The sequence below is a fragment of the Cydia pomonella genome, chromosome 3 (assembly GCF_033807575.1).
Source record: "Cydia pomonella isolate Wapato2018A chromosome 3, ilCydPomo1, whole genome shotgun sequence".
In the NCBI taxonomy this organism is placed as follows: domain Eukaryota; kingdom Metazoa; phylum Arthropoda; class Insecta; order Lepidoptera; family Tortricidae; genus Cydia; species Cydia pomonella.
Window position 1 is genome coordinate 6,705,505 of NC_084705.1, and position 27,703 is coordinate 6,733,207.

Here is a 27,703-nt window from a genome sequence, read left to right on the forward strand (position 1 = left end):
ATTAAGTAACATGTCCCATATTGTATGCCCTAACAGGGTATCATGTACCTACTAAGTCTAAAAAATAAGATCTTTCTGTACTGATGAACATGATAAAACAATGGATTAAATGAAATGAAATGAAAAAATGAAATGAAATTGAATAAAAAAAACTACAACTTTAGAATGTTATTAAGGTACTGCAGCATATATAATAATAATAAGTAAAATAAACCAATTAAATTAAATCCAATAAAATAATAAAAGTAAATAAACTTAGTTTGAATTTCTACAGAAATCATTGGGCACATTATCAATATAGGAATAACTCTTGAACTAATAACTCATATCACTCCCACAAATTGCTGGTAATTTTACTTTCAGTCACAAGCCGTAGGTATATGTAAGTTAGTCCTCGATTATATTTATTATTGGATAAGTCGGTACTCAATTTACGAGCTTCCAATAAAGGCTATCAGGAACATATAGCGCAATAAAATACAAATCTAGAAGTTTGAATAGGAGTAAACAATCCAGTTGCTATCACAAAGCTATGAATCTAAATGACGTGGAAGCTCATCAAAGTTTGCTGGCGCCCCACGGCACTTTGCAACTCATTGTCATATTGTAACTTTCAGATTTTGGAAAAATTGGCGAGTATTGTATATTTGTAATTGGTATTCCGTTAATTTAGGCAACCGTTTGAATTCTACATATAAAAGTTTTAAATATTTAAATGATTCGGTATTTGGTATAAGTTATATAGGTTGAGGGCCTTTTGTGTATTAGTCTGTTGCCACATTAACGGAAAAGATTTTTTTTTATTATAGAACATTATTACACAAATTGACTAAGCCCTACAGTAAGCTCAAGAAGGATTGTGTAGTGGGTACTCAGTCAACGACATATATAATATATAAATACTTAAATACATAGAAAACACCCAAGACTCAGGAACAAATATCCGTGCTCATCACACAAATAAATGCCCTTACCAGGATTTGAACCCGGGACTATCGGCTTCATAGGCAGGGTCACTATCCACTAGGCCAGAACGGTCGTCAAAGTTGACGTTAACGTACATAAGTAACATTAAATAAAACCCAATCCGAAAATTTTGTTACGAGAGAAATTGTGAGAGGTTTCAGGTTAGAGACCCCGCAAAAGACTTGTTAATGAACCCAAAGATACTGAGTCAAGTAAATAGTCCTGTTACGTATTCCACAAACAGAATCTCGATCCCGTCCGTAAGTAGTGTGATAACACTGCACTCGAGTCCCGGCTCCCGGGAAATTGCTTGGACACCCTAGTTAGAACTAAGCTTGTGTTGGAGAAGTTCCAACAATGTTTGAGTAGGTATTTTTTACTTAGAATAAATTCTGTAAAACTGATCGCGGTGATGAGACTTATTTTCTACACTGACTGACTGTTTTAAATAAATTTTATTAAATCGCAAGCAAAATTCTGTGAAATAATTCAAATTATTTACAATAAAATTCAACATAATGCATGTTAAATATCTAATAGCCCTATTGATTTAAATTTGTGTAGGTAGGTACATGTTTATTGTTAGTTTTTGTAAATTCATTGTTAATTACGAAAACAGGACTCAATCGAGATCTTAGTGGCTCAGATGGCAAAGCGCTGGAATATGAATCCAGAGGCCATGAGTTCAAGTCTCACCCGGTCTAAGGCAGTAATTTTTCCACTTTTAAATTTATTTAATATCAAATTACAATTGCTTATCTAAAAATAAATAAAACTAAAATTAAAATAAATAATTAAAAACTATCCCCCTGCGGCATGGTGCCGTAGATGCTGGCAGCCTCGTTGTATGGCAATACTTATTCTTTGTGCGAGGAAGCTACCAGCTCTACTATCGCCGGTGGCCTCTGCTATTGTTGTAGCTAAGGATTTAGAATAGAGTAGACGCGTTCGAACCCCACGAATTTATTTTAGGTAACATCAATGTAGGCAACATTTCAACTGTAAAGAAAATGTTTTCTTTACCTACTGCTTGATGCTGTTACTGAGGCAAACTAAAGAAGACTGACGACAGATTTTTAAGAAACTTTTGTAATAGCCATTTACATTTTCAAGAAAGAAGCGGCGTTAAATTACTTTTAAAGAGTAAGCAGGTACTTCAAACTTTCACACTTCATTTACAGGAGTTACAGACGCTGACAGAATTGTCTACTTGCATAATGTTTTAGTCACTTAATCATTGGAGTGGCAGTACACTCCCATATAAATTAATCGATAAGTGAATCGTAGACCTTTAAAAGTAGGTATTTACTCACAGTCAGCAGTATTAGGTATCTAACAGTAGGTTATATATTAAATTAATAGACAAAAAAGTAAAAATAGACAAGTTAAATAATTCCACAAGAAGACAAGTTAAATGTCTCATAGTTGCATAAAATGAGCAATGTTTAGTTACTTACGAATACCACAATGTTTCATGTGCCTAAACAACAAGTTAATTTGACAGCCTTCTAATTGGATGCGGAACTACACGCCGCTTCAGTGTGCGAGCGGGATATCGCTATGTGCTTGCATATCATTGTGTGATGTATCGCTCACACACTGTAGTGGTGTGCGGATCTGCACTATCTGCAGCAGTGTCATAACCGCATTATTTTATTTTACTGGCTGCTTGTCGTTTGAAGTTCTTCTTTTTTAAAACTACATCGGTGGCAAACAAGCATACGGCCCGCCTGATGGCAAGCAGGCTCGGGAGCCTAAGGACGCCTGCAACTCCGGAGGTATTACATGCGCTTTGCCGACCCTAACACTCCGCACCTTCGTTGAGCTCTGGGAACCTTAGGTACTCACCGGCAGGAACACAACATATATATATATATATATATATATATATATATATATATAGTCCTCATGGATTTCGATGACGGCGACCTCAGCAAATACGGATTATGCCGATTATGCGCCCTAATTTGGCCGAATTTGGTCTTAAAGACTCTTTTGCGGGTGTTACAATACGTGTTGTATGTATACGTGTAAGAAGGCTTCGGTCTCTCTTTACGTTGTTGGCGTTAGGTATCTAAGGCATTGAGGTGGTTTTCCTCAAACGATTTGATATGTTTAAAAATAGTAGACCGCTGAGATGATCTATCTGTAGCAAGCTCCTCCCAGCGCTCAGGGTCGAGGTTGCAAGCGTTCAGGAACACTACACTATGAATAGGGTCTACTGTTATTTGGCTGCGGTTTTCTGGAAGGTGAAGGTGCTTCCCCAGTTGAGCTTTATAACGCTTTGTCCAAAGTATTGAGTGGAAGTTACACAAGAAATCGATGCAATACTGCAGCACACTTGTCTTGTCGAATTGAATTTGAAATAACTTCAGTTTAAATTGAAACGCCCATGAATTTTACGCAATTGTGTGAACATTGTACTGCTGGAGGCCTTTACAATAACGGCAAATATTAATGTAATATCTCAAACCTTTGTGTAATAAAATTTAATAGACAATAAACTTGTCTTCCGAAAAGCAAGAAGTTCGTGGAAGGAATAATTTGCATCGAGGACCGAGTACGAGTAACAAGAAAAATGAACCCCATTTTAACACAATGGGCTGAAAGAAATATAATATTATATATCCATAAAATGGTTATTTATTGTACAAAAATAAATAAAGTATTTATTAAATAGCAAGAATAGCTATCTAAAATAGTGGAAAAGCTATCTCTTCTTCTTTGAAATCAGTGTATATAGTTGCATTTTAAGATTTACAATAAGTTACACGTAATTTGATGCAAACTTTAAGTTGTTTCTCGTTAGCTATTAGGATGGACTTTAAATGATAATTTTAAATATTTAATTTGTAGGTACATTTGCACTGGGTACAACTCGAGGGGGACTTTTTGACTAGGGTTAAGCTAGTTTTAAGTTATAATTTTAATGTTATTCTGTGTATTGAAATGCTTTTTTTGAATAAATGATCTTATTTTGTGATTTTAGGTAAATTCTGATTAGATTAAGATTCGTTCACGAAGACCCGTGCCTTGAGTAGTAATGTCATATAATTAAAGGTAAAATTTGACAAATCTGCTCGTCGTCGTGGATGCCACGAACTATTATAATATGTGTACAAAATTATTAAAACAAGAGTTAGATGAATCTTTATTACAGACATAATAGACATTACAATCATGAAAGGAGCTCACGTTAAGAATAAAATAATTGTTTTGATCTACACTAAAATCTTACAAATTGATCGATGAGTTTCCGCTAGAAAACGTGATACTTACAATTTTCTATTCGGCAATTTTAGACTTAATTTGTATTTTTTCCGAAACATTAACTCTTAATTAAAAATTGCTTTCATTCAACATTAAAACAAACTATTGTTGTCGATTTGGGAAACCTTACCCAACTGTAGTTAGAGATGTATTTCAATATTTATCAACTGAAACGTATCGACTAGCAGGAAGACTTTGCGGTGCTAAGTTTAGAATTAATTACAAGGGGTAACGTCGGTTATATTTTTTAATCATATAAATGTGATCAAGATTTGGTGATTTGATTTTACTCATGCACCTATTCTTTAATTTATATCGAAAAAGCTAGAGAGAGAGAGGGAGAGAGATAGATAATTTATTTGTAAAACATGAATGAGTGTACATACACGTAGCGATCTAGATCTTTACAATAATGTCCGTCATGTTTTGCCTCTCGGCGTACAAATTACAAATTAAATAACTACACTAAATAAATATTTTTATTTTAAATTAGTCGGACATAGAAAAAAATATATTAATATTTGGAGAGGAAAATGGGGACTATGTTTTATGGAGAATCGATCACTATCCTCTTAAAATTCTCAGTGACAAGATGTTACTGTAATATCAATTTTTTTTTATACAGTGTGTAAATCCAATACGGGCAATAAATCCAGCCAGACAGATTGATAATTTACCGTGCAGCAATATACTGCAAACAATACGAGACATAACATGACATTACGAGAAACGAACTTTTTATAGTAACTGTGTGTATTAAAGTAACTTGTGTGTTTCTTTACATTGTCAATATTTTCATTGTATTTCTAAACAAAATTTATCTTAATATACTTTTTAGGTCCTATGCTAACCACCCTTTAAAGGTTTGCCCGTATTGAATTTACACACTGTATACAATAGTTTTTATTACACGAAACCATTCTTTAGAGTAACAAAATTCGTTGTTTTGCTGTAGCCTAGTTTACTTTGTAGCTGTACAAATTTCCCCTACCAATCACTCTAGCCTATTTGCTAACCTAACACTGTTTGACTATTGCGAGGATCGAAGACGTGTTTTGGGCTTGACTAACGAAAGCAAACAGAGAACCTCGTCGAACTGTTATTTCTAATAGCTAACCGAGCTCAAGCCTCTAACGAAATCAGCAAAAGTGTGATTCTGAAGAACTTGATACTGATTTTGATTTCATAATTATGAATCGTTGTTTCATAAAAACCCTGTATGCATTTACCTGGCCGAATAAAATGTATAATTGAAAGTATATAATTTTTATTGAGGTCTCGATTCATGTGATGAAATGTATATAAGAGGGAAGAGTAGCTTTTCGAATCTAACGAAATAACGGTAATTTTTCTATGGAATTCCATTTCGCAAGAAAACGGTTTCCATGGTGAAATAATAATATTCTAGGTTTATAGCTTTCGCTTTTCAGAAAAAAATTTTTTTTTTTTTTGGTTTTGCTAATTTTGAAAAAATACGAAAACCTATAAACCTGGTTTTTCATTGTGTCAATAACATGCTCAAAAATCATGGAGAATTGAAAATATTTAGAAGTGGAAAAACGTTTTCTCTTTTTGTACGGATAATCACGTAGTGGAAAAACGTTTTCTCTTTTTGTACGGATAATCACGTAGTGTACTTCCCTCTTAATTTTTCAGATTTTTTTTTTTTTTTTTTTGTTTTGCCAATTTTGAAAAAATACGAAAACCTATAAACCTGGTTTTTCATTGTGTCAATAACATGCTCAAAAATCATGGAGAATTGAAAATATTTAGAAGTGGAAAAACGTTTTCTCTTTTTGTACGGATAATCACGTAGTGTACTTCCCTCTTAATTTCATCCATTCAAATATTCCAACTGATTTTGACCCCAATGTCTATATGTTAATTGTTCACAGACAAGGAATCATTTTATTCTGGTTATCCTTAGGCGACAGAGTAGCCAGTACAGTAAGCGATAACAGCACAGGTAACTGCAAAGTTTGCTTCTGGGCTAAGTAATTACTAAGCATCCATAAGACTTATGTATTTTCTGACTTTGTGAAAATAAATAAATAAGTAAGTAAACTAGGTTTATACTTATAGGAATATTTTGCACAAATCGACTAAGCCCCACAGTAAGCTCAAGAAGTCTTGTGTTGTGGGTACTCAGACAACGATATATATAATATACAAATACGTAAAAAACACCCATAACTCAGGATCAAACATCTGTGTGTGGGGATTTGAACCCAGGACCATCGGCTTCATAGGCAGGGTCACTAGTATCAGTACCGACTAGGCCAGACCGGTCGTCAAATTTGTGTAGGGGCGTGTATGTATTATTTTATACTTGGAGGATTTAAGTTTTAACAACTGGAGTCGCCTTTAACAACTTAGCCCTTTGTCGAAAATTACAGACAAGGCGTCTCCAAAATCAAACATAGAAGTTGCTGAAACCTGATTTAAGATGATTGATTTTTCCAGCTTGTAGAAATAATTATAGCTCAAGAAAATTAATAATATCAGGAGAAATAATTCGAGTAGTTTTGAAAATTGGTATAGTTATGTTATACCTTGTGATCTCCAGATAAACATACCAAAAATCCTCGAGGGTGGGGGCTATGCTGAGGGTGTAGAGGGGGATTGAAGGATCATTTATTTCACGTTATTCCTTTCTTTTAAGAAACGTATGTTACTTAAGAAGAATTAATATTTTTTTCACGTCAGCAGCTGGAATAAGGGTAATTTGCTGCTTGAAAACAGTGAGCAAAATCGCATTTTGCTCACTGAGTGAGACAAAATAACATTCAAGTGACCTTCATATTCGAATGTCATTTCAACGTGCGGGGCCTAATACAAGTTCGAAGTATTTGGATTCTATTGTCTTTGTCCCTTTCACGTCATTAGCAAAAAGAAAGAGACAAAAAAGTGCATACGTAATTCAACGATATATTGACGGTTTATAATAGACCCCCGAAATAAGTCAGACCGCATCGTTCCAAAACACCATACGAGTCTTCATTCGTAATAATTAACTAATGAAATAAAAGTTTAAATTTTAATAATAATACCATATTTTACGTATTTTATTATACAATCAAAACAATGTACTTATACAAATTTACGCAATTGTTACGCAGTAAATAATTCTACTTAACGACTTTTAACGATCTCTACTATAGTTGACAAATAGTAGTATCCGCAATTCGGACCGTATCTCACAAAAAGTTGACGATTGAACTGTCAATTGATGTTCGTTAATTCATTATTTTCGTATCGTTTTATTGAAATTTCTTTCGTTTTGTTTTATTGCGGTAATTAAAGTTAATTGCTAGAATACCTTCAGAAAACATGAGTGAAATAGTGATGAAGACGGATTAAATTTTTTCAGGTTGTATTTTTTGATGGCTGACTGACGTGAAAAATTTTGTGTACTACACGAGATCAAAGTTATTTACATTTCGTGCACTTTTGAGTCCCTTACTACGCTCAAGATTCTAGATTAGATTCTTTCGCTTGCACGGGATTCAAAACAAGCACTCGAAGAAATATCAAACTTTGCTCTCTTGTTGTACAAATAACTATTGTCCATTCTTTCGATTGGCATCATAAAAATAGGGGTGATTATTTTTCACATTTAAGTCGGTTCGATACCCAGACGAAGCAAGTAATTCTTAGCAAATCTTTAAAGCAAAATATCATATCTACGATATTTAAGGTACTTTCCCTTGATGTCCCATAGTATTGGGATGCCCTGTATAGTAAAATTATTGATATTCAAGAAAAATAGAATGAACGAACGGAAGGAGCTCGGTAGACATAATATTGTACGTACGTTTACGGGATACCCCATCACCGTTCTATGTTGTTGTTTATTGTATTAGGTATTTGGTTCTGCGAAGCGGGGCAATATCGCCGGTGGGCTGGCGTAGTGCCAAAGCTTTTTCGTTTAAAACAAGCTGGGGCGGCATCGTACACATTTATATGTTTTTGCTGAAGTACCTAGGTATATTTGCTGGATATTTTAAGGATTTTTATTAGTAAATATAGCATTGTTTCATACTAGCGATTTATTGTACATATAGTCTGGAAAAACGCGTCGCCTTGAACCTTCTAAAACAGGTAGTAGCTCTGTGAGATGTATCGCGAGTATAACTTTTATTTAAACTAAAGAAATTGTAGCTTTGCCATTTTGAATAATCGAACCTGCTCATAAATTTCACGAAAATAGTTGAGAATTGCAACTGTACAGGAGAACAGCCGAACAGCCTGTCTCTATCAGTCTTCCTTATTAGTGCGACAGTGACAGTTGCGTTTCATTCGCTACGGAGCGTAAACGATTGGCATTTTTTTTTTTCTATTTATTTAGAAATGTTGGCTCCACACCCTAAGCTCTTCTGATCATCTCTTGTTCACAGTCGCCGTCCACGGTAATCAGTGATCCCAGGTAGATGAAGTCCTGTACGGTGTCCAGGTCTGTCCTTTGCACAAACATCAGATGCTCTTAGATTTATTACGAGATTCCGCGCTCACTTTTTGTACTCTTTATTGTAATATATTTTATAGTAAATTAATATGACTCGCAAAAGGATACCTACGAGTAAGTACTTATTTTATACTCGGCTATAGAGAAATAAGTAAGCATAGAGTGGTCACTCCATACATCTTTTTTTTTACCAAAACGCTTATTTTCGTAGTCGACATCTAGCTTCAAGTAGAGGATTTATGAGTATTGCTACTTGACACTAGATGTCACGACTGACGAAAAGTTGCTCAACTATTTACAATATTACAAGCAGAAGGAGTTGAAAATAGAGTTCCGGTTAATCTGGTTATAATATTAGCTGAAAATTGTTTAGCATTACACTTTTCGTTCGTTACATCTATTGTCAAGCAGTACTGATAAATCCGCTATTTGACACTAGATATCGACTACGAAAATAATAAGCGTTTTGGTAACATAATGAATGTATGGAGTTAGCACTCTATGCTTACTTATTTCTCTATGTACTCAATATAAATATTTATAACAATGTAGAGCAGGTATGTATTTTTTTATTAAATAGTTGGTGGACTGAAAATGGAATGAAAAAAAGTTTTATATTTGGTGTGCAACAGAGTTTAAAAAATATTTTTCATATGTAAGATAAAAACTCCACTGTAATATTACATTTAATAGAAAACGCGTATCACATACCTATATCAAATAAAGAAACTGTGTAAAATTGTTTTCTTTGATGAAGTTGATAGAAACTTCGCTAAGCTATCTACCTATCAATCGTATGGGACGCAAACAGTACCGCTGTTCTAGTAAATATCTTAAAGCCTAACCTTATTTTAAAGTAGTGTTTTGACAATTTAACAACTACAGCATTTTTCCTTTTTCATACGAAATGAGATTAATAAAATAAGAGTGTATAAAAATTAATATTAGTTGGTGAACTGCATTAGGTAGCTACACTTGGCTGTCATGTTAAACGTTTGCAGAGCGGATATTATTCCTTCCCCGCCACGTAAATTGCTACTTTGCTTGTTTACTTACACTAGATACGCTCGAGCATACATTATAAGAGACGCGAGCATGTGAACGACACTGTTATTAAGTATCTTAAATACTTACATCGTTTAACAAATATTTGAGCTGCACATTTTAAATATTTTGCCTACTTAGATATAAATAAAAGTAGGTTAATTATTTAAAATAGGATTAAAGCATTTAGACGCAAACAAAGTATATAAATAATATTTATTTTATGTTCTTAAACAATAAGTTTTAGAAACATATCAATTTTTTTTAACACAAGCCTTTTTGAACCTAATGTAAGGCTAGATCGACTTGTGTATTATGATTACGATTTATGTTACGTGTGGTCGAAATGTTGGATAAGAAATCTAGAGGTTAATATAGTTCAATTCTTGTTTTTTTTATATATTTTTTTTTCCACTTTTAAATACTTTAAAATTTATTCTAAGCTTAATAGCATCGCTCGCAGACGTTTCTGCTTGATAAAAATTAATTTATAAATACATACTATGGGTTTTGAATTGTGTAGGCTGAAAGGCTGCATCGATTATATAAATGGTCTATGGATGCGTGATTTCTAGACATACAGTACTTAGCAGGAGGTAGGTAAATCTTAAATTATCATTTCGTATTCAACTCTAAATGTTTTTAGTAAAATTCTGTTAATGTTTCTACTAAACCTCTGAAATATTGAATACCGTTTTTCTTGAATTTATGTACTACTAAATGGATAGTAAACGACCGCTTCTCCATATAAACAGACTACGTTTATATGGAGAAGCGGTCGTTTACTGGATACTAACATTATGGTTAATAATTTTGCACAATTTGATACATATTACCAATAAATATGCCCCTTCGTTTGACTGTTTTCGATTTTTTTTATTATTATAAGATTTAGGAGCAAAAAATACATACAAATGTTTAAAAGTTCCTCGTTCGTCTTATAATACGTAATATGTAGTTCGTCTCAAAAGTTCGTCTTATAATACCAAAAAATAAAATAAAAAATCAAAAGAAGGGCCATAGCTGTGATTAATATACATCAAATTCTTTAATAGTATTTTATACAATCGTGATATAATAGAGAGATTTTCAGTCGAGTACTGTGTTTAGACAACGAAGCTTGCTGAGTTGCCTAAGTGACGTACGAGATTGAAAAGCTTGATCATACTACTATTGTATACAATACTTTTTCTACGAGTCATTTAAAATAAAACTTTTTTAACTATAAAACCTAAATAAGTAGAAAAAAAAAATACATAAACGTGCGAGCCCCCGCCCGCCCGTCCCGTGTTCTATGGGAGCGCGGCGGCACGTGATTGGTTTTTTTTTTATAGTTGACTACAGTGTATCGTAAGAAATTTTAAAGTTGAGTTGGGAGCCCATATATGAAAAGTACGCAAATATACGTATACGAAATCTTAATTCAACCATTACAGTCGACGAGTAGAAAAAAATATTTTCGATAGGTATATGTCTTTAATATCCACAGAGGAAAATAATAAATAATAATAAATAGAGAAGCGGTCATCCACTTTCCTCTTAATGATAAAACCATTATATCATACGACTATATTGATTGTATCCGGGGTTTGTCAAATTAATGTAAGTAACCAAGACACATATTACTAGTAACACTTAGAAACTAAGCAAATTTCTATGACTTTGAGCAAAATTCAATTAAGATTTAAAAGATAGTTAGATTCATGTGTCAAGTCTCCCAGACTAACCCTTTTTATACATCGCAGCACAAAAAATAGAATTACATTTTCTAAAACGTCGGAATGAAAAGTACGAGGGCAGATATTGGTCCGATAGAGGAACGTATCGGAGACAAATAGGTAAAATAAATTTTACACAGAAAACTTTCAGTGTAAGAATCGAATTGAAATGTAATTTAGAGCCATATCTTTAATCCTGTGATCCTTTCTGTCGTTGCTATTCCTAATCGTATTACTGGTTTTTTAATTGCTAATCTTGTTTATTTATTAAACAGCATAATGTATGTGATATTAGTGTGGTACGTTTAAAAAGTCAAACAATTCTTCACCAATATAATTATCAAAAAAACACCATAAAAACTAAGTAAATTATCGCTAAGATGCGATGTATTAGGTCATTACCTATGAAATTGGCGTTTTGTATGGAGAACTTTAACGAAATTCGATTTTTCATACAATGAATTTTGCGGATTATTTTGTGATGGCATTTTAAACCAAACAATTTTTTCCAGTAATTTGAGACATTTCTAAGGCACATTTTCTATCTCATATATTTTTTTAATCTGTCCCGTCAGAAAAATATAAGTTATTTAAATACTCAAGCCGGCAGCACATGAAAAGAGCTGTTTTCAGGGCGGTATTCTGAATACATAATTTCTGAATAAAAGTAGCAAATAACAGTACAGCAACAAGACAGTCAAATAAAAGATTATAAGGAAGAGAATAATAAGATGGGTACCTAATACATATTTAGTAATTTTTTTAATATTAAAGCCATCAAAATATGTAACATTGGTTACGAAAATCTTTACAAGGAATCAAACGCATTCAGTCGTGTCGTGTTCAGTACCCCTAGTGTAAATTTATTTTGAGTTTCCAAAACATCCCGCTTGGCGCGCTATTTCGAAATCCCATACAAAATGAGACTTCACACAAACGTGTACATCACGTCACGCTATCGAATAAATTTACACTAGGGGTTCTGATGTAAGCACTGTATGTACGATTTACTTGATAGCAACTCGAATTTATGGTCAGTTTAGCGTAAATAAGTTGTCATCTGGTATTTATAATATCATTCTTTAAATAAATCTATCGTGTCTTGCTTCACCTGGTTTTCCCAATTCGATTCGTTTTAATGTACTCTTAAAAAAAACAATCGCGAGTATCGTTTTTAATCTTATCAATAATAATCCGCTTAAGAGTTCAGAGTTTATCTCCTCAATTAGATAACTGAAGTTGCTAAGTTAATAATCTCGTTAAGGTGAACTGGCTTAATAAAATAGCACTCAAAGTGCGTTTAATGCTAGAGTGGATATGACACTTGGTTGTTTCGTCTCAAAGGATTCAGAAGTTTTGCAGCTCATTATGTTAAATTACGCGGAGTAGCGTTCACGAGCTATTAAGTACGAAAGCTTGGGACTTGTCGTTGTCACAAGACTCATAATTAAACCAAGACTGAATGAATAGGAAAATTCATGATGTTTGTTTTTACAGGACTGCTCAAAAAAGGGGATGTATTGTTTTTTGATGAAAATTTGTACTAGAATGAAGGTGCCTACTTATTAACCGAGCGAAAGCGAAGGCCACAGTTTCAGCTTTGGCAAAAAATATTTCGTATGTTCTCGTCTACAGGTCGCTTTTTTTAACCAATTCTGGTTGAAGTTAGGTGAGCAGATTCGATAATTAGGTATATAATTTTTTTTACTATTCTTCGGAGCCTTCGGGTTTCGCGAGGTCTAACAGTTCCCAGACAGTAGACGACCAGCCAAGTCAAGCCAGCTAGAGTATCAGTTATAACCAACAATAGTTGGTCATAACTGATGCTCTAGTCACATTACGTTAAGGTGAAAATGAAAATCTAACCATAGAAAAGTATGACGTGGACATATAGCCAATTTTTGTTGTAATTCATTGTTTAAAAAAAGTAGAATTTCACTTCACTGCGCGCCTTATACTGCAAGCCGGGGAATATCTGGAGACGTCCTATCGAATATACGAGTACATTTTCGTATATTTTCTCTTGTTTTTTTATTAGATTCAGTTTAAAGTAACATTGCAACTCAATTTTTCAAGAGGAATAAGGAGCATTTTTAATTTTAAATGAATTGTTCAGTTGTGCCGACGGGAGCAGCACGGTTGTAGTACGGATAAATGCAGATTCCACAAAAAACCATGAGTTTAAATTTAAATCACATTTTTTTATCGTTCTTGAGTTTTACCTTCTAAACTAGCGATAAGTACAACCTTAAAATGACTCGCAGTGCATTTCACGCGCACCAGTAGTACATTTGACGCCACGTTCAGATTCATCGGATCAGAGTTGTGATAAATTGATTGAGATCAAATATTGAATGAAAATCTTTATTTCAGGCAACTAGTAGCCCATAAATAAACACTTTAAAACGAACATACATATTTTAACAATATATTTTAAAACTATAAACACTACAATGATTTGATGGTTGACATTATGGTTGCGATGAATTACGCACCCCGCAGTGTCAGGGAGATAATTCCGACATAGAGACAATTCCGTCCACGAACTGACCGGGCCGGGGCCAGGCGGGAGCTTCCGGCGCTTCGTTTTGGATGGAGACACCACGTGATCACCGATCACACGTCATACAAAATGACGTATCGGACGCCTCGGCCCGTGCCCCGCCGGTCTAGCGTGAGCGTGAGTCATCCCATACGGTCGTGTACGGAATTGACCCTATCTTACATTACCTTACATATACAAATACGTATTCACTTGATAAAATCAATCTCCATTTCATAAGCTGGTTACTATGCTTTATGTTAGTAATAATTTGACTGATAGAATCTTTGGATTATAAAACCAAGTTGCTAACCAAAAACGTCCCAAATCCGTCTAAATGAACGGAATCCCGGCAACCACTAAACAATCCGACTGCGGTTGCGGTCGGGCAGACCGCTGATTACTGCGAGTTAAGCAAAATGTACAGTCAATTAACTACATCTATTGACATTGAAATTGAAATCTTAATTGTCATATTTTGAGTTACACTGATCTTAAAGTTATGTCAGGGTAGAATCATCACAATCAACAATGCGATGCGGCGTACACTGTTAATACTAAAACTAATCTTACAGCTAAATACTTATACAAATATCATGCCTTTACTATGTCAATAAGTAAATTAATAAATAATGTGTCATACTAATTATTGCTCGACGGCATAAAGTGGTCACTTACCTAAAGTAAGCTTTGTCTAAGCACCATTTATACAGTTTACGTCCGAATTCACGTTGTTCAAGTATTTTAATTTCATTAGGCAAGTGGTTGTGAACAGACATATAAAATACACTCTTTTTAAAGTTAGCTGTTTTGGTGTAATTTGTTATAAAATAATTGAAATACAATATAAACAAATATAAATATTTTATTTGCTCAAATATGGTAATTTTGGTACATATAGATATCATAAATAAATTGAACAGTTATAAGTACAAGTCTGATTTGTGTATTTTATTCGAATGAAGAATTATGATAAATAATTAAAGATACGTATTATGTTTAAAATTTCACCATTTTCACCTACATGCTGACCATTAAAGACGCCGCCAGCGGTTTCGTGCAATTTTGTTTCGGCCACCGGCTAAAGATTTTCGCTGTGTAAAATATCCAAACCTGCCTCAATACAGCAAAGCCAAAGGTTTTAGCGTGCAATGTTCCTGCGTTTTGTGCAAGCTTGTATCGCACGTGTCTAGGGACCTAGGAATTTGCAGAGTGCCTTCTATTTTAAAAGTTCGAAGTTCACATGCGTTGTTGAGATTGCCGTTCCTTCAAATCAACACGTCGCACGTCAGGTTGCTGTGTGCAAAATGATGCCTGCCTACGTACCTATTCGTACCTATTTTCTGAAGTGCAATAGTATCGGGTGGTGTCGGGAATTTAGTGAATAGAGTCCGTCTTATCTAATTTTGCACTGATTTGAATATAAAAAGTGAGGAGTGTGTGTGAACGTCATATATTTATATTAATTTGATACGTTGACATGGCTACACTTTGTCATTGAAAATACCATGCAGGGTTAGCTTGGTCGGAGTCTAGTGATATATTAAAGTGAATCATTAACGAAAAATATTTCTTATTAGTAAGCTTAAGTACCTTATTTTGCCCCACCACTGAACTACCTAGTTATGGTGACCGATTGTTAAAAGTGAAGAAATTTTGAATCATTACGAGAAATAGAGTTTGTACCAAAATTTAACCATTGCTGAGTGAGGGAAAGGCCAGCGCTCGAAGACTTATAAATTACAAAGTAAAACGAAGAAGTTTGCAAATGATGAAATTTCACCGACCGAACAAATTCATTTAATATTGTGTTGGAATTGAAGCTGAAAGCGATGCCAAAAATATGTTACAAATCGTTCTTCACTGTATTAATAATTTATACTTAAGTATATTTTATTATATATAATACCCATATTCAAATAACATTATATCCCATGTATGTACATAGGTGTATAGCTATAGCTGCTACAGTCAATTCATTTTAATTTATGCACTTTACAATGCAGTTTAAAGATCTTTCGGTAAAAAAAAATTAAAACTGCGCCTAGAAGTGATCTGAGAACGAATCATTATGGTAATAAAAAGAAAGTTTTAAACAAAAGTTTCAAATAGAATGCTACCTGTTCTACATGTACAGTCAGCATGAAATCGGATATGGGGTTCGCGGAGGTGGCGTGTAGCTTGCATCCGCTGTTCTTGCATGCAGTATCAGAATACTGCGATGGAAGAGTCGCAATTTCCCCCTTTAGGGTGCTGAGTTGGGCGAAGTGACACTTATAGCGGATTGTTTATTCTTTATTCATGGATCAGGGCTGTACTAATAGATGATAGAGGGGCTATATTCTAGGCAGAGACTAGGCAGAGTTTCCCTTTTTTTTATACACAATATATCTATCATGTTAGCCACCAACTGGGAAAATAAATATCCCCATTAGTTGGTTACTGTTCAAATGAACAGAAAATTCACACGTAAACACATCATAAGTTGTTATCTTTTCACTGTTTGGAAATGTGGCAATAGATGGTCTAAAACCAAGCTGGAAAGTAGGCAATAGCTGTAGCACCGTAACTACCACTACTACAATGTTTCATTGTTATCATCATCTGTCATTAGTGATGGTAAAAGGTCTTGGCGCAACTTTTTTATTCAAAAACAAAATTATGTTATTTATAGGACTAATTACTTGTTTAAAAAAAACCGGAGAAGTGCGAGGCGCTCACCGAGGGATCCGTACTTTTCAGTATTTGTTGTTATAGCGGCAACAGAAATACATCATCTGTGAAAATTTCAACTGTCTAGCTATCACGGTTCATGAGATACAGCCTGGTGACAGACGGACGGTCCCGTTTTACCGTTTGGGTACGAAATCCTAAAAAAAGAAAAGTCAAAACCATTCAGTTCACGCCTAAAGCGTTTTTACTTTTGTAGCTGTTTGATATACAAAAAAATATTCCTGATAATTATTTAATAAATAAATAACATAATATTGTATAGAAACATTAGATTAATATAAAGCAGACTAAAAACAAAAATGTTATTATTATATATGAATGAGATAAAATAAAAATACCCCACAAACTATTAGCCCCGTCAAAAATTTACTTTTAAGCACCGAACTGTTCCCTACCTGGCCCAAACGTTCCAAATATGCCGGCTGGGTTGCCACGCTGAATGGCTAAGGATATTTGTTGGACGAGATAAGATCCAGCCCGGGGGTCGCAGCCTTTGTCCCTCAACCGGCGTCCGATTTCCCTAACCAGCTTCTTGGCCTCGGCGCACCATGGCATCGGCGCATCATACACTGGTCCAAGGTTGGCGTATTTGCCGTGTTTGAACTTAGCAGCAGCCTCAGCCGCTGCACCTGCCTTCTTACTTATTCGGCTGACAATGACAGACCTGGCATCCTACAGCAGGCACCGGTCTTTTGCCCACGGGACCAGTATTAGACCATCCGGCCTCTTGCCATCTGATTCGGGCTCCGCAACAGCCTTCAATTGCGCCGCATCTGACCCAAGAGCGCCATCCAACAAACTCGTATATATAATTTTACAGAAAATGTCGTCCCAAAGCCTTTGAGATGCAAGATTCTCCGGTTGCAAACCTTCTGGATAGCGAAAAGACCACTCAACCAGCGCCTCACTAACCAACGAAACTTAGATACTGCCACCATCCAAATACAATATTTTAGCGACAAGTACCGACGACGCGTGAGTAGTGCATGGCACGGACTCCTACAACCCCATAACGAATGGGAAGCGTTGCCTGCAAGTGTACGTTCAAGATGGAGCCTGAGTACCTACACCATCGAAAGCACTGATATCTTGCCTAAAAAACCAAGTAGGCGCCGTCCTTAGTGTATATGTTATGCGTGGCATCGCAAAACAATTAGCTGTTTGTGTTTTTTTAGCAAAAACGTTCTAAGTTTAGAGTCGGTTTGAAGCAAACAATAGAAAAACGCCACTAAAAGTGGTAAAAAAAAAGTAAAAAAGGCGGGATCGGAAAATACTTACTGAATTGGATAGTGTAAATTGTGTTTGACTAAATAATACAAGAAACACGTATCTGAGCTATAAAATTGAGTTCTTCTAGTGAAGAAAATATAAATGTTCCTGGCAAAAATACATCGCTTTCTTTCAACAATTGTTCTCACGCCAATATAAATATTAATTTCTATTAAAGTACATATGCAAATGATTTCTTATTTCCTCGCAGTAGTCGCGAAAAGCACTATGTAATGCCTTGGCCGGAAACGCTAAAGATGAACTCGTATTATTTAAAGTCAGTCGTCCATCTTTGAGTGGTTTTCCGGCCTCTCCTACAATGTACTATTACTGCGTGGATGGTTACCTATAGTTATAGACGAATATGTATTGCGTTTGTTACTTGTAACATTCTATGCAAAGGTGCACGCATGGCACACGCTGCAACTAGAACCACTCAATCTTCGGTAACTTGTTCAGTTTTCAATTTGCAGCGTTGTCTCCCACAGGGCGTTGTATTGCTGACGCTGGTGTTCGAGAAGCTTCCAACAATATTCGCAAAGACACAAAAGAGTGCGCGTTCATGAGTGATTCGGATGTGCATTGGTGTACTCTAGCCTCTGTAGCCGTGCCGTAGCTGTCTTCAATGCAATTTTGGCATTGACAGGGAATAACTATACTCATAAAATGCACGCTGTTTCCCAGATCGCCTATGCTCACATATACATTCTTATAGTTACAACGCACATAAACATTTTAAAATAATACAATTTAAAGCTACCTGTGTTTACAACTTTGTTACTTTTGTTCTAATTTAACGTTTTGTACCTAAATAAAATAAAATGGTTATTATAATGAATATTATGGGAATTAACCGTATAAACGGTTTGAAATGAAACGGTATGAATATTAATAGACCCAAAAATAACACAAATACTACATACACACGGGAAACATTACTAACTACCAATAAGTACCTGATCTATGTATGAGAACAAGTTTGCTCGATAGCAATCAATATAAACTTCGGCGTTCTCGGAATCGTGGGAACTTAATTAGATAATTTCAAGTGTTTGAAATATGAGACGGAGCTCCTGTCGTTCCCTACTAAACTTATTTATATGTGTATACGTGTATAGGTATATATATATATATATATATATATATACATTTTTTTTTTTAAACGTGTCTTAATCATTCTTCGAATCAGGCCATAATAAGGTCGATAAGTGTATATTGCGGGTTTATTATATTGGCTACTTGCGCTAAGTGACAATTGTATGAAATCGCAATAAACACTAATTAATGTGACGGCTATTTACACTTACCCGTATTGACATAGCTTCGCAAACAATTTATTTTAAATTAATCAACGAAAGTCAATGAGCCTATTATATTACTTACAAACTAATTACATAATTATTATATTTTCACAGCCCTGTACAACCAAAGGTCACCGATGAATCCCGCATATCCCGCCGTAATTAAAGGAAGGTGTGTAAACAAATTAAATCATGTTATACCTTTAAAAACATTATTTATTTAATGCTTAGATTAAGTTAGGTTAGGTATGTAAACCGCAAGTGGATTAATTAAGAGATGTGAAATTCGTAACGCTAACAGAATAGAATAGTTCAATAATACGAGTAAGCCCAGTATTTAAAATATCTAAATAATACTTTAGTACATTTTATTATTTTTAAATACATCGTTACTTTTACTTTTATTTTTTTCTTTTACTCTTGTTACTTTTACTGCCTACGTCCTGATAGGTGCAGTTTTTTGCAGTAAAAGGCTTCTAAATGTTGTCATCGGCTCCACACACGCCTGCCAAATAGGCCACTAATGTCCCGTGTATTAGAATCATTAAATAATATATCTTCGATAGAAAGACGAAATCCTTGTGGTAAGTAGAATGACATGAATCGATATATAAACAAACAGTAATGCTCTTTGATACCAACACAATAAAATAGTAATCTGCATAGTGGATTCAAGAGAACAAAGAGAGCTCAATAAAATAACCCGCTTCTAAATAAATCCCTCCAAAAACAGGAAATATAAAAATAATACGTTTCTACACAAACCTTTTGAATCGCGAAGAAAACGATCTTCCGCTTCGTCTGGTTCTATCTCCAATTCACAAAGATTAACCCTCAAATTTCGAGTAGCCAAACGTACCCCATAAGGTATCGTAAGACGCTTTCCTGGTTCGTTACCCAGCGACAGCAAAACGGATTGTAGCTCAAATCTACCGTAAATAGATTTATCTCTGGACATTTGTATGCCTTTGTCTGTGTCGCACTTGCGAGGAACAGGTATTTTATCATATAATAAAATACATTTATACGAAAGCTTCACAGGCTTACTTTATGTATTTTTTTCAGCATATACTGGGTGTATTTGCTATTTACCTACTAAGCGCGATAGTTGTGGTGTTACTTCGTACGTGTAGTGAAATGTTACCGACGGAGGTAACCAGAGTCACTTTATAGGTACCTAATATGAGCTACTAAGTAAGTAGGGGAGAGCGGGGTACAATGGAACACATTTTTTTGTAAGAGCATCCAGTAGGTATTCTTTTCAAATTTATAGTTTTTTTTTTTTTAACCTAAAGTACCTATCCAATTTTTAATCTTAGAAACTTAGAAATAAAATAAGACTGTGTTGAAAAAAAAATGGAGAAAGATCCACTTTTACTCATGCGTGGATCACCGTACGATTAAAAGAAAGTTGAAAGGGGCTTTAGCCGTTAATAAATTTTAAGTTTTATAATATATATGTCCAAATTTTAACACATCTGTTGGCTATGATTTTTAGTGTGCTATGACTTTATTATTTGCATACTTGTTACATTTTGAACAACACGCATTTCTCTCTTTGCGTGGACACTTTTACAAGTATAAGTGACATACTTCCAGTTTCACAACTTTTTTACTAAAACAAATCTTTACATTTTTAGGCCCGGTTTTTCATCCATTGTGCCTTAGTTTTATATGTCCCACACTTTGGTAGTAGTTAAAAAAAAATCTCAAAATTATTATTCTTTGTAAGTTAAGGGAATAAATCGATGTTTCGTTCAATTAAAAAATATGAAAAATACTGAAAGATTTTCTAATGTCAATATTTTTTTGGAAATAATGTAAATTATTATTTTTATAGCTACCACTTCGAATTTTTGTTCTGAATCTACGATAGTAACTAGTTAGCAGCATAGACAGAGGGCCGTAAAAACGGTAACGTCGCGTGGGCTTATGTCTATTACAAGTAATATTAGCAAAGTTATTGCAAAAGATCGACTGTGACCCACGATCCACTGTACCCCATTTCCCCTACCTACCTCTTTTAACTTTTGTCTCTTGATCCAATATTTTGTATAAAACAAAAGTGGATGAAACCTTATACTCGTATATATTCATTATCAACTTATTATACCCTCGGTATAGATGCGTAACCAATAAATTTCCACTGCAAGTGTCGTTTGATCGGTCTTATCACAAGCCTCTGTTATAAGGTGTATAATTTCAAGGTATTGTTTGTTCGGTCCCCAATATTGTTTTAGGACGATTCTGTTTGCAAGGGATAGGGACATCCAGAAATATAAAGAAAACCGTAACGTAGTGTTGATTGAGCAGCGAACGGCTCGCGGATAATATCAACTCATAAACAAAGGCTATGAACACAGACCGATGCTAAAGTCTAGTCCAAAGTAAAGAGGTAGATAAATCAATTTACAGTAGATTTAAGCGTTGACATGGCATCGTACAATACGTACGTGGTTGCCTTTGTGTCCCGATCATATCGTATTGTGCAATACTTCACGCTCAGTGCATCTCGTCCATTGTGTTCAATCCAATTATTGAAGATGTTTTATTTCGATTGTACAACCTGTATTTAATTATAATTAATGATGGGATACGATACAGGTGGCAATCTTCGGACATAATTTGCATTTCGTGTATAATTTATATATCAAGTATCAATTTTTAATTTTATCGCTTTACAACTTCGCACAGCTAACGTCAGTTGATGTAGAGGTCGTTCTCTTTATACAAGTGGGTCGTCAATGTTAAACGATGGATTGTAAATAGCAAACAGAAAAAATCCGTAATTTACTAGAATAATAAAAATCAGAAAGTTGTTTCTCACCTTATACACCGTGTTTGTCTTGAATTCTGTTAACAGTACATTTAAGGAAACTAAATGGCAGTTTTTTTTTAATTACACCCTAATCAATACGCAAACATTAGACAATAAGATAAGTTCAACTCAACGAAGCTCAACGCGGGGTGGGGGGGGCGGGTTTAGGGTCGGCAACGCGCATGTAACTCCTCTGGAGTTGCAGGCGTACATAGGCTACGGAGACTGCTTACTATCAGGCGGGCCGTATGCTTGTTTGTCACCGACGTAGTATATAAAAAGTGTACACGCTCGTAGGGGCCTTATCAGTTAAAAATAGATTACTGATTATCTCTAAAATGGAGTAAATTAGAATACCGGTGTATTCAAGAAAGTTACGATACACCTTTGAAATTAACATAAATAAAAAAAACACCGTGCATATTGTTTTAGGCTTATCCATGTTCGTTATTATAATAGACGTCAAAGTGACAAAATGCTACCTGTCTGCAATCATTGGTTTTAATTATAAATTAGCGCGGAATAAAATTAAAGGAAGTGTACTCCAGCATGATTTACTATGTAAACATAAATAACCATTTTTCTTATCATAACACACAACATGCTCGTTATAACGATTAAGTGAGTTATAATTAGGCATATTAATATGTGAATATGTAATAATATATATGTATATACTAGACTTAAATATATTTCTAAGGTACTTACCCATGTCAAATATTAGGTCTAGATACAATGTAGATCGGATACATCAGTGCCAAAAGTGACGTTTCTTCAAATAAAAAAATTCCTTTTGATATATACAATCCATATCGTATATATATTCGGGCCCAAAGATAAAGAAAGCCAAAGATTATATTTAAAAAGAGATCTTATATGGTATCCCTATATTTAGCTAGCAAACGTGGGCGAAACCCAACTCCAATGTAAAATAATAAGTAGTAGATAAACTCACTCTCACTGAACCGAAATTAAATACGACAATGGATTCAAACAAATATATTTATATTCAAAAGTTTGTTGAGCTCGCTTATTAATTTAGTAATCGCAATAGCAGAAATGGCTTCTCAAAAACGGAAATTGGAAACGAAAAATCAAATCAAATTAATGTCGGCTCAGAATAACACAAAGCAAAGTTAATAGAACGGAAGTGACATCTCAACTTAATTAGCTTTCCAAATTATTGTTGGAGTTAATTAATAATTAGTTCATACACTGGTATTATGGCCCATAATGAACTCTTCGGATCTCATCTTTGGTGTGTTTCCATTGAAAAGGGTGTTTGTTTCGTTGATAAATTTAATTTACGTTTTTGTTTGCTTAACTTCGTTATCCTTTACTGTGATTCATTGTTAAGTAAGCACATTTTCAATTTATTGTTAATGTCTGCGACGAGAGGTTACAAAAGTCTTAGTAGGAGAACTATGGAAATAAAGCGTGTTTTTTAAATAAACTTTGTGGTATGGCCAAGTATATTTATGAAAACTAAATGGCATAGCTAATTTTCAACATTTTTTTTTTCATAAAAAGTACTTGAATGATGCATACAGCGTTGTTGTAACACGGGTATTATAACGACTCGACCAAACAATTGAAAACTTTGACATAACGAAACGAATACGAATACGAATATTGATAATCTGAAATAGTACTTTCGTTTAATAGCCAATGTATTAACTAATACTAAACACTAATCAATACGTAAATAGGCCCTAATGCAAGTGTACTCATGGGGGCCTTATAAGAAAAAAAGATATCTCCAAAATGGAGTTAATTAGAATATCGGTGTATTAGAGAAAGTTTCTAAATTTAAGCACAGGAATGCACCCTTCAAATTAACGTAGTTTAAAAAAAAAACACTGTATACACTACCACCTGAAATCATAATACTACGAATTTATGAATAACGTATGATGTCGTTGATTTTCTTCTCAGTAGGCTTCTAAAACATAACACCATCAGATTTTTATATGAACAGGCAAATGTCAAAATTTAATATTGGTAAGACATAGGAACTAGTGTTTGAAAGAAATCATCCTTAGAAACAAATTTATACTTGTTTATTATCAAAAACGAATTGACATCTTTTGGTCAAAATTTTAATCATTGCAAACGTTTGATGACTGGCTCGTAAAATTTAAAGCTTGTGAAGCTACTGACCTTTTATTCCGTCACGAATCGGTTTATCTGAAACAAATGTAATAGTTATCAATGTAACTTATGAAAAAATACAATTTATATTGATTCAATTGCCCGCGTCGAGTTATATTCATTGATATATATCTAAGGACGGGCCTTACCGGCACTAAGAATGGTGCTAGTTCAGTGGTGTCACTCACGAATTCGAGCCAATCGTGCAGTCTAACGCAACTAGTTGCGCCCAATCGCGCGCGTGATGCGAACTCATCAAACAATCGCGTTGTGGCGTTAGACTGCACGATTGGCTCGAATTCATGTGCGCCACACCGATTTACTGGCCTCATTCTTATTGCCCGTAAGGTCTATCCTTAGATATATGTCCATGGTTATATTGCCAAGTTATTACGACAAAAAAATAACGAAATTATATTTGTCTTAGTAGACCGCAACTTATACAAAATATCCCACAAACATATAATATAGTAGTATATCGTAGCTGACCGTTCAACGCTGTAGATATGATTGTGTCCATATACATTAAGTGTCCAATAACAGTGAATTTATATGTCTACTGGACATAATGGCCATTTACACCTGCCTCGTGAGAGCGCATATTTCTTCTAGCCTTAAAGAATGGGCTATTTTACATAACTAGGTAGAATATTAAAACTTTAGAATGAGGGGCTTTATAAAGATAAAGTTAGCAAATAATAGAGCTCGTGAATAAGGTGAATCACAAAAAATATATATATATAGGTTAAGGACTTGTCGTACAATGCATACAATGGAATCAAATCCTTTAGAATGAGGGGCTTTATAAAGATAAAGTTAGCAAATAATAAAAGAAACATGGGTAATTGATTTTTAGTACCTATGTTTACGAGGGCTTTCGGGGCTCTTTCTTATCCATTGTTGTTCAATTAATTTATGAATTATTTTAAATGATCTTGCAAAAGCATAACTCTATATATAATAGTAAGCGAAGAATATTTTATTTCATCAGTTTGTTTTATGCCTTTCACCATATCTCAAAATAACTGATGTCAAAACGATTTGGAAATTACTTCTTTTTAGGGTTCCGTACCCAAAGGGTATAAACGGGACCCTATTCCTAAGAGTCCACTGTCCGTGTGTTTGTCTGTCTGTCACCATCACCAAGCTGTAAGTATCTCATGAACCGTGATAGCTAGACAGTTGAAATTTTCACAGATATTGTATTTCTGGTATAACAACAAATGCTAAAAACAGAATAAAATAAATATTTAAGCGGAGCTCCCATACAACAAACGTGATTTTTTGCAGTTTTTTGCGTAATGGTACGGAAGTTACGGAACCCTTCGTGCGCGAGTCCGACTCGCACTTGGCCGGTTTTATAATGATCATTGCCAGTTGATTCGTAATCTACCGATGTGTCCTAACCATTTTTGAGCGGATGTTTGTGATTATCATGGCCATAATGGCATTTAAAACCGTTTTGTGTAAATTGTTTGTGAAGGATTTTCTATAAATTTCTTCTCGCCTGAAGTCGGTAACAGAGTAGTGTTATGCCCTCTAGAGAACTACATATTTTCACAGAAGAAGTACGAACAAAGATCAGTCATGCCAACTTGGTCAGAACTATATGTTTAGTCAAGACTTTTGAAAACATGATACCTATGGAAGTTTATGAGCTCGTGAATAGGGTGAACCACAAAAAAATATATAGATAGGTTAAGGACTTGTACTTATTAGTTGAATCAACTCCATTGTGTTACGACACTTATGAATTTTCTGTTTAAGTTATATTCGTGAAAGTGTGTTGACGTATGTAATAACTTATGTGTGTACTTAAATAAAACTAAGTACAATAAATGCAATTTACATGGTTTACTTTCGTAGCACAATGGAATCAAGACTAAACATAGGTCCTTAACTACGTGGAGTTCACCCTATAGTTAACTTTTTGCAATCCTCTTAAAATCTTGCTTCAGCCAGAGGCGAATATCGAATGTTGCTTAGGAGGGAAGAATCGTTTTGCAATACTAACCGAACGTACGTACATTTTTGATGATATTTCCCTTTCGTGAGAAAACGGTTTCCACAAAATAAATCTGAACAAATGACTTTAATTTTGATGTCAATCGCTTCAGCATTATATATTCTAGGGTTTCTGTTTAAAAAAACATACATGGTTTTTAAAAACAAACGGCTTAAATCGACCAAGTTTTAATCACATTTTATACGTTTGTTTTATAAAAACTATGTATTTTTTTAAAGCGAAACCTATAAACCTGGTATATATTGATTTGTTAAGATTTAGTTAGTGTAAACCGTTTTCTCCCGAAATGGAAATTTCATCGAAAATGTACGTACGTTGGGTTAGGATCGCAAAGCTATTCCTTCTTAACTGTCTTGTTGCTAAAAGTTTGGGCAGTTTGCTCTTCAATGGAAACGCCTTACAATTACGCACCTCTTTACATGAGTTAGGGTAAACTAATACTATGTTCAAACAATTTCATAATTTATGCCAAATAGTTATGTCTGTCTAAAAATATATTTTAACTAAAGCAGTAGGTAATAAAAATGTCTTATGAGCAGCCAACAAAACTATTAGCTTGGCACCCATGTATGCATAATAGTTTTGGCGACTGTACATACAATAAACACCTGTAACACCATTACAAAAGGAATTAAAAAAAGATTATTTAAATTGCTTACTTACTTGAAAAACGAGTCATTTTTATAGTTCGTGTCATCCACATTGACGCGCAGATTTGTCAAATCTAATCTTTAACAACATGACAATACGAGTCATGCGGCCTCGTGAATGACACGATCTTTATATTTAAATTTAAACCTGCATGTTAAGTTTAAGCGTGGTCCACAAAAGTTTACACAAAACAGTCCGGCTTAATTTTATTTTAACCGGCGCAAATGAGAGACCGCTTTTATGCCGTTTTATAGCAGTTGCAATAAAAAATAATGGATTTAAGTATTTCTACAAACGTTTTATACATATTAGGTAAATGTGAAATACAGTTAGATTTATATCGGAAATATCGTAATGGACACATAATAATTAGGTAGATTTAGGACTGTCAAATTATTTTGTTGCGGTAATTTTATTTTCATTATAGTTGTTATAGGTCGTGTCATTCATGATGACGCGCAGATGTGTCAAATCTAACCTTTAATAATATGAAAATACGAGTCCAGCGTGAATGACACGATCTATGTTTGTAAAGATTTTGTTCGTAAATATTTTGTATTGTATAATATTAATATAGTAAAAGTAATAAAACCAGTTCTAAAATAGCAGTATCGATTTTTGTGTTTTGGCGTTAAATTGAGACTACTTCTTTTGTATTTAATTCTTTAATTTATCTACTCCGCAATCCAAACACAAAAACGCGCATACTTATCGTATGAAGTAAGTCAATTTGAAAACTCATTCGGTTT

The 27,703-nt window shown here is 34.3% G+C and overlaps 1 protein-coding gene across 1 annotated transcript in view; it reads right to left on the bottom strand.

Annotated features, from left to right (window-relative positions):
- Window positions 1-27,703, bottom strand: part of LOC133515926 (protein artichoke) — a 111,681-nt gene that overhangs the window by 40,895 nt on the left and 43,083 nt on the right. The window contains exon 2 of the mRNA XM_061848569.1: window positions 24,287-24,313. The gene's annotated coding sequence lies outside the window, so the exon portion shown is untranslated. The remainder of the gene's footprint in view (window positions 1-24,286; window positions 24,314-27,703) is intronic.